The sequence below is a fragment of the Piliocolobus tephrosceles genome, chromosome 8, assembly GCF_002776525.5.
Source record: "Piliocolobus tephrosceles isolate RC106 chromosome 8, ASM277652v3, whole genome shotgun sequence".
Lineage (NCBI taxonomy): Eukaryota > Metazoa > Chordata > Mammalia > Primates > Cercopithecidae > Piliocolobus > Piliocolobus tephrosceles.
In genome coordinates, this window is record NC_045441.1 from 109,265,213 (window position 1) to 109,277,498 (window position 12,286).

General features: G+C 41.0%; 1 protein-coding gene across 1 annotated transcript in view; it reads left to right on the forward strand.

Annotated features, from left to right (window-relative positions):
* Nucleotides 1-693: 693 nt before the first annotated feature.
* Nucleotides 694-12,286, forward strand: part of MET (MET proto-oncogene, receptor tyrosine kinase) — a 116,441-nt gene continuing 104,848 nt past the window's right edge. The window contains exon 1 of the mRNA XM_023228228.2: nucleotides 694-865. The gene's annotated coding sequence lies outside the window, so the exon portion shown is untranslated. The remainder of the gene's footprint in view (nucleotides 866-12,286) is intronic.

A 12,286-nucleotide genomic window follows, 5' to 3' on the forward strand; every position in this document is an offset into this window, starting at 1 on the left:
AATGAACTCCTTGTGTCTGCGGTGCCCAAATCTCTCTATACTCGGGTGGGCGCGGGGCGGTTAGCGCAGACGTGGGAGAGGCGGAGAGCAGAGCTCGCGCCCTTCCCGGGGTCAGCGAGCGGAGTGCCAGGAGGGTGCGCGCCCTGCCTCTGCGCCCGGGGTGACACTCGCCTCCCAAGCGCCAGGAGGGGGAGTCTCGGTCCCGCTTATCTCCGGCTGTGCTAACTTCAGACTGCCTGAGCTGGGGGAGGAGAGCGCGCAGCCAGGGCGAGAAAACTTCTCCACCTAGAAAGTTTCACCTTGTCGTGGGCGGGGCAGAGGCGGGAGGAAACGCGACCCCCGCGGGGCCAGGCGCGGCGCGGACGGCAGGAAGGGCGGGGGCCGATTTCCCTCTGGGTGGTGCCAATCCCCACCTCAGCGGTCCTCGGAACCCGCGGACTACGCGGACGGACAGCGCGCGAGGCAGACATACACGTGCTGGGGCGGGCAGGCGAGCGCCTCGGTCCGGTCGCCTGGCGGTGCCTCCGGTCCCAACGCGCCGGGCCGCCACGGGCCGCGCGCGCCGATGCCTGGCTGAGTCACTGGCAGGGCAGCGCGCGTGTGGGAAGGGGCGGAGGGAGCGCGGCCGGCGAACGAGCGGGCGGGCGGGCGGGCGGGGCGCTGGGCTCGGCCCGGCCGCAGGTGACCCGGAGGCCCTCGCCGCCCGCGGCGCCCCGAGCGCTTTGTGAGCAGATGCAGAGCCGAGTGGAGGGCGCGAGCCAGATGCGGGGCGACAGCTGACTTGCTGCGAGGAGGCGGGGAGGCGCGGAGCGCGCGGGTGGTCCTTGCGCCGCTGACTTCTCCACTGGTTCCTGGGCACCGCAAGGTAAAACTGCAGCCCCTTTCAAATCCCGCACCCCACCCCTCGCCCCAGCGGTTCTGCTTTCTTTGTTCCCCTAAGAGACCTGACTGCTGTTCCAGTCAGGGGGCAAAACCACGGAGGTGGGCTAGAGTTTACGGGCTTGGGAAACTGAAGAGACGTGGCCAGGGGAGGACGAAACTAGAATGGGGCTTGTCGTTTTAGGGTGTTGCCTCTGATGGCCACCTGTATGACTTAGGAGGGAGAGGGGCGCTGGGACAGTGGGTGATGTATGACTGTTATGGCCCAGCAAGTTTTAAAGCTGGGATCTGACTCAGCCCTTACAAAAAGGATCCGGTCATCCTCGTCCCACCGTGATGCAGCCCGCAAGGTTTGAGCCTAGCTGTTTCCTTGTTCCCAGCCTTGCTTTATCTGTGTTATGTCGGGGTCCTTCCAAAGGGTAGGTGTTTCTGTGAAAGTCTGAATTCATTTCTGGCAATCACGCGGGGCTTGTGATCCATCAATTTTCCATCGTACCTTATCTCTTTCTGGGGCTTGTGGAGGACATGTATCTTATTAGGTGAAATAGATTATAACCAGAGGCTGGGCAATGTGGCCAGTCGTAGTGCTGACCCGATAATTAAAGCACCAGTGAAAGTACTTTCCCTGACTATTGTCAATGCAGAATTTACTCCCAAGTACGGTTTCCCATTCATATCTTTCATGTTTTAAAAGAGCCATTTGCTAATTTGGCAGTTGGAGAGGGCTCCAGTGGCTCACGCATGAATAGTTGCCCAGTGTATTTTACCTTATCACAGTTTTATGTTCGAAGGAGCCCTCGGGCAGAATGAAATATTGTCAACCCTCTTAGGCAAAATAATCAAGATACTTTAATTGCTATGTTAAGATGGTCCACGGATGTGAGAAGATTGTAAAAACTGACGTTGGAGGCAATATAGACTATCTGGACCGTCTCTTGAATTTTAAGAAGACTGTTCACATTCTGTAGCTTTGGGTGGAGGTTTATTCTGTCGCTTCCATCAGCCAGACACATGCACATTGCCATGCAAATGGATTCAGAAAAACATTATATCCCCTTACAGCTAAACTATTATAGCTGACTAATGAATTTTTTCTGCATGAAGATGATCTGAAAATGATGTACATCGTGTTTCTATGTGCTACAGGGACATAAATTGCATTTTTATGTAAACAGTGTAAGTGGTACTTGGATTATTTACAGGTACATAGCTTTCCTTCCTTGTTCTAAGCTAATTGAGCTTTGTTTTGAACATGTAAACTTCCATAATGGAACATAAGTGAGGTACTTTGGTTCCTATCATTTGCAAGTCTGTGGTCTATTCAGTGTTCATTCTTTTTAAACTGCTGAATAACAGAGGGAAAATTGACATCATTCATAAGAAATTTTTGTAGTACCAAAAATGTGTCTGATAGCCTATAAAATGTGCTGGTGTTTTAAAAATTCTATTCAGTTTTCAACCTTAATGGTGCATAAGCTATAGTTATTAACTTAAATATGTTTTGCTTTTAACATGATGGAATTTGTGGCATATAGAAGATGGTCTACTGACTACTGCTTTTTCAAAATTGCTTTGTTCTTGATACATGGCAATAGGGGTTTACATCAGATGTATACTACATGCTTTCAAAATTAGTGGATGGAGTTTATCTTCATGATAAAAATGTAGCAGATTAATCACAGCCAGTCAATATGAAAGCTCATAACTAATATTTTCACTACTTTTAAACCTATAATAGAGAAAAATGACCCTTTGCTAAGCAGGAGAAATATCCATATTTTATAAATTCCTTTTAAGACTATGTAAGTATATGCCTTGCATTAATCTTGAAGTCTTTAAAAAAATTTTGTCTTAATGAAGGCTAGACTAAGAAATACATTTCAAAAATCTATTTCCTTCGCTGTTGTTAAAATAGCGTTTGAAATAGCATCAGTCTAATTATCCTTCTGCACATCTACATAATAGTCTCAAATAAACTTTTTCTCAAATGTGGTCATCTCAAAACAAGGTGAATAACTCAGAGGGGCTAACATCCTCTAACTGGCTCATTTTCTCCAAGTGGCTGCACCAAGGACGTGATGACACCCCCATGGTGAACACAGTTCCTCACACATTCGGATTACCTCCCATTTCTCTGTGTTCTTCCTACTCAACCCTTTCCCTTGGTTTGGTCAGAGCTGCTTTCAAGGCCTTCTGTGCCCCCATTTCTCCAGCCCAGTTTACTGGTTTCTTCTTTAGGCATTAGGCTTAGTGATTCTCGCCAGAGCCATCTACGCTTTCTTTTCCATGGTCTAAATCCCTAAGATTTCCTTGTTCTGCTGTGTTTATTCATGGGATACTCAATTTCCTCATTGTGCCCTCTTAAGGGGAGAAAATGTATATAGAAACTCAAGTGTCAGGAAGTGAGCCTTCTTTTCCTGGCTGGTATATGCTGAAACTAGTGTTTTTGACACCAAGCCCTCAGGGCAGAGTTTCTTCATGGGTTTTGCTCAGTGCAAAATAAATAGTCACTTCTCAGTAATAAATGATAGGTACACTGACTAATGTTAGTTCAGAATCACTTTGATGATGTGTTCTCAACTGACACTGAGCTGCTGCCAGATCCACATTTGCCTGACCAAAAATAGCTAGGACCTATAGGTTGAGTATCATATGTGCTAGGTACTACAGCATTTTCTTTAAAAGAAAAAAATGGAATCTGCCCTTGAGAAGTTTACAATCTAGATATACAGACAAACATCACATATAAAATGAACCCAAATTCATAATTATTAAGAGGACATCACACGAGAAACACTTTTGAAATCATCCTATTTGCTATGAAATAATAGAATTTTTTTTTAAAAATCAAAGATTGGAACTTGAAAACCTTAAAATTTTCAGGCTGCTTCTGCATACACCATCTTTCTGATACCAAAACAACCTTACAAGATAGGCAAGTCTGATAATATCTTAACATTCTCAGGTTATAGACAAGGAAACTGAGCTTGAGACTACTCCATGCTATTTCAATAGCACCATACCACTTCTCCCCAGCCATCAACTATTGGAAACATTTTCCACGGAGGTATAATTAGGGATGCTTAAGGTAGTGATAAATGATGAATATAACATATCTAGTCCCTGGAGTTTTTCTCACCTTCTCTTTCTCCAGTTCTCTCTTGTTTTTTTTTTTTTTTTTTTCTTTTTTTTTTTTCTTTTCTTTTCTTTTTTTCTTTGTAGTGAGACATACCAAGAAAAGGTTTCATTCATATGTGTGGGGCATTCTGCTCCTGTTATCAGATTAAGAGCCGTGAATAATTTTGTAATCTATCCTTCTATCAGAAAGCCCATTCTCAGATATCTTTTCAGCTGTGTTAAACAGTTTAGTATATTCCCCTTGGGATTTGTTTCAATAAAAACATCCAGTAAAATCTGACTACTTTGCTTTGCATGGGACAAAATGAAGAAAGTGCTTTTATAAGCTATAAAACTTAATTGAGAGAAAAAATCACGTGTGGCATTTGTAGCAGGAGGTGTGAGAACAGTGAAATGAAAAACAGTTTACTTTGTAATCACATACCCAGGTACACATATTTCTCTCTGTGATTGCATAACATACATTGCAAGTATGTTTATGTAGGTTACTCCCACTGATTTTAATTTCTGTAATAAATTATGTAGCTATAGGGCCCATAGGCAATTATATAATGGGCAATAGAATCTGAAAATGTATATCTCCTAATATAATGAAGGATAGCAATTATGAAATGTGCTTAGAGAATCACAAGTTATCGTGGAAGCGAGGTTCCTGTACTCCAAGAATGTGAATGAGGATTTAGTCATTCATTCAGGGTAATTTTTTGACAACCTACCAGGCATAGTTCTAAAATCTGGCATTTCCACAGAGTATAAAACAGACAAAAATCTCTAACCTCATGACACTCTGTTCTATTGACTTGGCAAACAAAGAAATACATAACTAAAATACGTTGTATGTCAATGTCAGGTGATGATAATAGTTTCAAGCATAATAAAATGGAAAAGAGAATAGGGACTGTCAAGGATAAGAGGGAGTGGGATGGTGATTGAAAAATTCAGTAGTGAGGTCAGGGAAGGCTTGTCTTCAAAGGTGGGCTTTGGGCTAGAGCCTGAAGGAGATGAGGAAGTGAGCCAGGTGCATATCAGGAGCACTTCTCAGGAGTGCTATTCTCATCTTGTTTTTCCTGAAATTGTGCAGTTCAAAGCTTGCACAACTGTCCATAGAGTCCCTGGTTTTGGAGGGAGATACCTGAACAGTGCCCCTGTTTTTGTAGGGAAATACCTGGACAGTGCCTGCCATCATTAGCTACCATGTTAAAGATGAAGACACAGGAGTGGCTCACGTCTCTTGGTTTATGTGACATGGAAGAAGAAGATCCAGATTTTTTTTTTGTTATTATTATTATTTTTTTTGGCACTCACCTACCTGATCTCATCCCATACTCCATCCTCTATCAAAGATATTGCTCCATTTGGACAACTTTCCTCACAACTGTGAGCCTGGCGCAGTGGGATTTGTTGAGAGCAATACCCATGGCTTTTTTTTCGCTGATCCCTTCCACAGTGTAAATGTGAAGACAGCAAGAGGCAGTTGCTGATGGTGTGCAGCTTCTGTCTTCTATGCACTTCTTTCTTTCCCTTTCACTCTCCTTCCTTTTCCTTTCCAGTATTAAGTCACTGCATTGGATTTTCTTCCTCTTTTCTTCCTTTTCCCTCATTCCCCTATTTATATCTGTATCAAGATTTGTAAACAGGTAATTTAAACGAGGAAAACTAACTGTTTCACTAGGGATTGACAAACTGCTTAGGAAAAGCATAGGGGCAGTCACCGCTTGGCATGATTACAGCTGCTGTGAGGCTCAGTGTATGGCCTGGGCCCATGTGTCAGTATCTTTCAAATTTTCAAGAGAAGCTAGGACTCTCCCAATTTTAAAATGTTGACTCAGTGTCTTTAAAACACCATACAGCTTACAGTGGCAGAAAGTCTGCAAGCCAGATTGGGCTCCTGATGGTCCCAATTGCACCAGCATGCATGGCCCAAGAGCCCCAGGACTGCTTCTACAAAATATTTTATTTTCTAAAATTCTCAGGAAATTAACTGCAATTCTCTGGAAAATTAACTAAGCAAATTTTTAAGACCAATATTTTATGTCAGTTCCTATTGGCACGTAGTTATTTTTCTGAATTCATCAGCCCACATACTTTACATCAAACTATGTACATTTCTAAACTAAAGGGCAATCTAGTTATGTCACTCTTAAACTGAAGTAGTCATTTTCTGAAACCTGAATCCATCATGGCTTTTTGCATCAATTTCATTTCCAAGTTCTCTGATTCAGGATAAACTCCACCTTTTGGAATATTGTCTCTTTCTCTCTCTCTCTCTCTCTCTCTCTCTCTCTCTCTCTGGAAATGACTGAACTTCACCCGTTGTTATTAACCTGCCATTGAAACTCAAAACATGTACTGCCCTCCTGGTTTCCAGTGCCCTTTAAAAGCAATCAGATCAGTGTTAAAATCTATTTTTCCAAAGGAATAAAAACTCAAACAGGTTGTGCGCTAACTTATTTCCTTTAATCCTAAAATCTCAGTGAAATGCCCAAGCTAGCAGCCCTCCAGAAGGCCACTGTGTTAGAAAGGAAGATTATGTACTGTATTTCTTCCTACTATTTTAAATGCAAATATAATAATACATCATGAAACAGTGCACATACAGTGCACATATTAAGATCAGTGGCCTGTTCCTGTTTTGAAATGCTCTCCTACTCCTTGATAGTTGGAATTCTGAGGCAGCACCTTGACTCTCAGGTCCAATTGGAAATTGTATGTTTTTTAAAAAAAGAATGACTTGGGGGAATAACTGTTTGATAAGACTGTGGAAGATTTCTAATTTTTAATGTTTTATTAACAATGTAAAGAAAGGCATTCAAAGCTGAGACCTTTGAAATAGTATAGTCGTTGCAAGTCAGAGGAAAAGAGAAGTGGTAAATTTATTAGAGATAGGTTGCCTCGTTTGAGGCCTAATCATGTGGGAAAGGAAAACTCAGCCAAGTTTTAGGTCCATAAGACAATTCAACCTAACTTTAAAAAGAAGTTTTGGCTTTGCTTGGGACCAGAGTGTGTTTAGACCAGCATTTTAGCTATTAAATTTTAAAACTAGGGAAATTTAATCCTTGTGTTTTTGATTCACTAAATCTTAAATCATTACTCACAAACTGTATGTCCCTCTAAGCTCTTTGATGTCCAAGAAATCCTTAAAGTTGTGTAAGGGTTTTTTGTTCCAGAGAAAAGTAGGAAGTTGGTTTTTGCTAAGCGTCAGTAAACAGCATCCTCAAAAATCTGATTAGGTCTAAAATCCTGCAACCATGACAGTATGGATGTTTGAATGATGCAATGTGAAAATTGTAAGTACTTTTTAAAGTCCTTATTTACCAGTAATATTCAGCTGTAATCCTTACTAACTCCAAGGAAATTATTTTGACACATTTCCTCTCTGTTTTGTAATATAAATACACAGCCCAAATATTTATCATTTTATTCTGGCACATAGTAGGTAATCAGTAAATATTTTGTAGAGAGCTAAATGAATGACTCTTTCTTCTGCCCAGAAACTTCTAGCTAATGTCAGTTCTTCTATTCAATATTGATATCCATCTGTCATACCTTGGAATGAGATCTATTCTGAGTCAGTGACCTCGTTCGACAAATTTTTAAAATAAGCCGTCTTACTAAATATATGACATTTATTGAAATTCATTTTGCACCATGAAGCAACTGCCTTGCACAGAGTGCTGAAAATAGGAAGGAATTTCTAGACTAATTTGATTAAATATTCAGTTGTTGCCATATGCTTTCTGAAAAATTGATTTTTCCCCTTTTACTATTCCTATCATCCTTCCTCCCACCTTGACATGCTTACTGATTGAAAGCTATGCACAGAAAAAGGGCAGGTCTCTTGTATGTATAAGCAAGAGCAGCAAGTCCAAACAGGCTTAGAAAACTAACGCTATAATCACAAGTTGTCATAATATAGGAGAAGGGAGAGAGGAATACTCAGCCATAAGAGTGGTGTTGGGTATTGCTCCAAATTACATGGATGACACATCTTTGAACTCTATTGTGTGGGGGGAAAACACCTTCTTGCTGTAGTTAGATTTCCTGTTTGTGAATGTGTATTTTCTGGTAACTAGACTTCCTATATGAATTCGACATAGCTTTAAGTGTATTTCAAATGACATGATTAAAGAATGGCTGCTTTGGAGACAGAAGCTCCTTCTCTCATAAAGAAATAAACTATCATGCTAAAACATAGGCATTGAGATCTTTCTTGATACCATATAGTGAGTTTCTAATGGCTCATCACATTTTATCCTCAGAAAACCTTTCCTGATGAAAAGCGTGTTGTTTTAGTATCATATCTGGGGTGATGGAATTGGCAATTTCTTATATCTTGAGGGGGCAGGGGAGTAAAAGGAAAACTGTGTTAATATGGTTTTAAAATAGAGATTCTCTTAGGTTAACCTGAAGATTTACTAAATACATCGTCATTACAGCTTGTTTTGACATGTAATTGTAGATAGCACTGTATCAGCAGTGACTTATTTATACAGCTTTGTTTAGACATGCCTAGTTTTTATTTCATTGGTGGAACCAAACCATCAGTAATAAATCATATATCAATGTTTTTGTACACATTCATATTTATATGACTTTTAAAATTCCAATGTAAAGGTCTCACAACTTGAAAAATGAATGACCACCTGAGTATTTGAACAGCTGGGAAAATGTAGTTCAACTTAAGAAAGATTTTTTGCGACAATTCTTATGCCATATATAGAAAATAGATAATAAAGGGGAAGGGCTGGAGGTTTAGGTGGGATATTGGATCAATGAGGCAAAGGAAGGGGAAAGGTGGGCAGGATATGCTGAAGGGTCATGGGCTTGAGTGTACCTACCGTAAGTCATAAAGAGAATGTACCATTAAGAATCAGGCTGCCTGAATTCTAAGTAGCAAAGGGGCAGGTCATAATGGGGAATAGGCCAGGCACAGTGGCTCACGCTTGTAATCCCAGCACTTTAGGAGGCCAAGGTGGGTGGTTTGCTTGAGCTCAGGAGTTTGAGACCAGCTTGGGCAACATAGCAAAACTCCCCTCTTAAAAAAATACAAAAATTAGCTGGACATGGTGGTGCACACTTGTAGTCCCAGCTACTCAGGAGGCTGAGATAGGAGGATCACGTGAGCCCGGAAGGCCAAGGCTGCAGTGAGCTGAGATCATATCACTGCACTCCAGCCTGGGTGACAAAGAGAGACCCTGTCTCAGAAAAAGTGGGGGAGGGAGGGTGTGGAATACAGTAAAGCTCAAGGGAAAATGGTAGGGCCCAGGGTAAGCAAAGTCTAAATTTCTACCAACTTGTGTTACACGTGATTTGATTCTGGGGAAAGATAGACTATCATCTACCAAGTCCTAAATTGGGCCTCTTAGTCTGTCCTCCCCTCAGTTACCAGGAAGAATAGCAGGGATGTCACAGAAGTAGAAAAAGCTTTTATTCTGAGTGTCAGAGGCATGTGCTAAGCACTCTGTTATCTACTCCCAGGAACTCTAAATGAAATTCCATTTTCTCTGAGGAAATCAAAATATGAAAAGAAAACTCAGGCAAATTTATAAAGGTTTTACACCATTTTCATGACTGAAATGTTCTAGCATATCAGCTCATTATAGTCTATAAATTCCTGTTGGGATCAAAAGTTATGGCCCTAAAACCTGTATTTATAATCCTTTTCCACTGGGATATTGTCTCTGGGGATATATATTAGCTTTCCTTGAGGATATTACCTTAAGATCATTTCTTTGGTCCTTGGCTATACAAAGTTCATACTAGCATGGATGTAGAAATTGTATTTTTCTATTCTAAACACGAATTCAGACAGTGATATAAAGATTCGAGGAAAGCTTCTATCGAGGCCTGCCTTCACTGCCTGTCTTTTTGCTCCTCTGAGGGTCTTAGGTGACCCACTGTCATTCTTCAGACAGAATCCATTTGGTTCCAGCCAATGGCTACACTCTCCGAAGTGAGCCTGTGGTCTCACAACTCTCTGGTTAATACAAAGACAGCAAACCAATATGATTACTTAAGACCTAGGCGAACCTCTGGGCTCAAAATATTACCTTAGCTGTTGTTGTTTTTAATGAGCATCAACTAGTATGATATTTTAACTTCTATTGAATTATGTAAAGAAGTAACAAAAGCAGAGATTGTCGACAAAAAAAAAAAAAAAAAGCTTCCTCCTAACAGAAATGAATATGCATTTTGGACTTTTCAAAAATTCCCTTTCTGTCTTGTCAAAATTAAGATATTTCTAAATTTTATTTCAGTCTCACTAACACATACTTGGATTATTGTTCATTGAAATCTGTACATCAAGGCCCAGTGATTTTAAACATTCTTTTGGTCTTCAAAGAGCCTACCCAAAAAAATTGTTCTTTAAATCACCAGAAAAGTGCAGATAAAATCCCAGACAGTTTCATTAATGACAATGAAAGGTGACAGCCCTTGAATCTATGTCATAAGTTGATTAATTACTTTCCAAACATTATTAAAGATATTAGACAAATAACTTAGATTGGTATCCAGGATCTAGGTTCCTTCATAATCCCCTAAATGGGTTTTAATTTTCAGAGTTAGGTGATCGTTATATGTGATTCATTTCTTTAACATCTTTAGACTGTTGGCTTTATTGAAAAGAGAGGAGAGTATCTGTTTCAATGTGTTTTCTTTTCCCTGAAGTAATTCCTTGCAGAATTCAATAAAACTGGTTTTGAAATAAAAATAATCAAATGCTGGCATTTTCTCTTAATAAGGGCCCATAGACCTGATGAATTATATAAACATGACAAGGAATTTACCACTGAGTTCATAATTATGTAACCATTTAATGCCCAAGACTGCCTACTGACAGTGTAGACATTCAATGAGAATGAGCATTGTGCATTAGGTTAAGGGATGACCTGGAGTGAACTTTCACTCTTGTTTTGGTTCTTTCCCATTTTGCCCAATTCATAGCACCTGCTTCTCTTAACCAGCAAGTCTATTTGCACGTCTCCAGTCCCACTTTTCGCCATGCCCACTGCAGTGATTCCAAACTCTCACCATTTCTTAAGCTCTTGCATCTTTTGGGCTCCCCTTATTCTCAGTATAAGATCTTTCCTTATATTTTAGAGAGTAAACACAAGCCCAAGTGGTTTCCATGTCATCCACTATTACCTCTTTCTGTCTCAAAGGATGAAACAGTCTTTTCTACCTAAGTCTTGACCCTGTTCTTCCCCACACCTTTGAGCACCTCCTTCATGTATCCTACCCACCTTACAACTCTTCCCATCTTTAAAATCTCCCTCACTATTTTTCGTTTTTAAAAAATTCTCCGGGCGCGGTGGCTCAAGCCTGTAATCCCAGCACTTTGGGAGGCCGAGACCGGTGGATCACGAGGTCAGGAGATTGAGACCATCCTGGCTAACACTGTGAAACCCCGTCTCTACTAAAAATACAAAAAAAAAAAAACTAGCCGGGCGAGGTGGCGGGCACCTGTAGTCCCAGCTACTCGGGAGGCTGAGGCAGGAGAATGGCGTAAACCCGGGAGGCGGAGCTTGCAGTGAGCTGAGATCCGGCCACTGCACTCCAGTCCGGGCGACAGAGCGAGACTCCGCCTCAAAAAAAAAAAAAAATTCTATTTTAGGCTCAGTGGTACATGTGAAGATTTGTTACATAGGTAAACTCGTGTCACAGGGTTTATTTTGTCACCCAGGTATTAAGTCTAGTACCCGATGGTTATCTTTTCTGCTCCTCTCCCTCTTCTGCCCCCTCAAGTAGACCCCAATGTCTGTCGTTTCTTTGTTTGTGTTCATAGGTTCTCATCATTTAGCTCCCACTTATAAGTGAGAACATGCAGTGTTTGGTTTTCTGTTCCTTTGTTAGTTTGCTAAGGATAACAGCCTCCAGCTTCATCCGTGTTTCTGCAAAAGACAGAATCTCATTCTTTTTTATGTCTGCATAGTATTCCTTGGCTTCATTATTTTTCATTCACCTCTTACTCAACTTATTCTTCCAGAAAGAAATAAAGCACACATGTCAGGCATCCTGATAGGATCTTGAATACACAATTTCCTTAAGTAGTCACTCCTGTTTCCATTTTATCCTTTAAATAAAGAATTCTTTAAAATAAATGTCTAACTCAGTTTCTCTACTTTCTTCATTCCCATTCATTCTTAAGTCATTCAACTCAAGCAGTCTGTTCCACACGCCCAAGAAAGTGTCCTCATTCTAATCACCAGTGCCCTCCTCATGGCCATATCTGATGGACACTGGTTTTCATCCCTTTTGACCCCTCTGT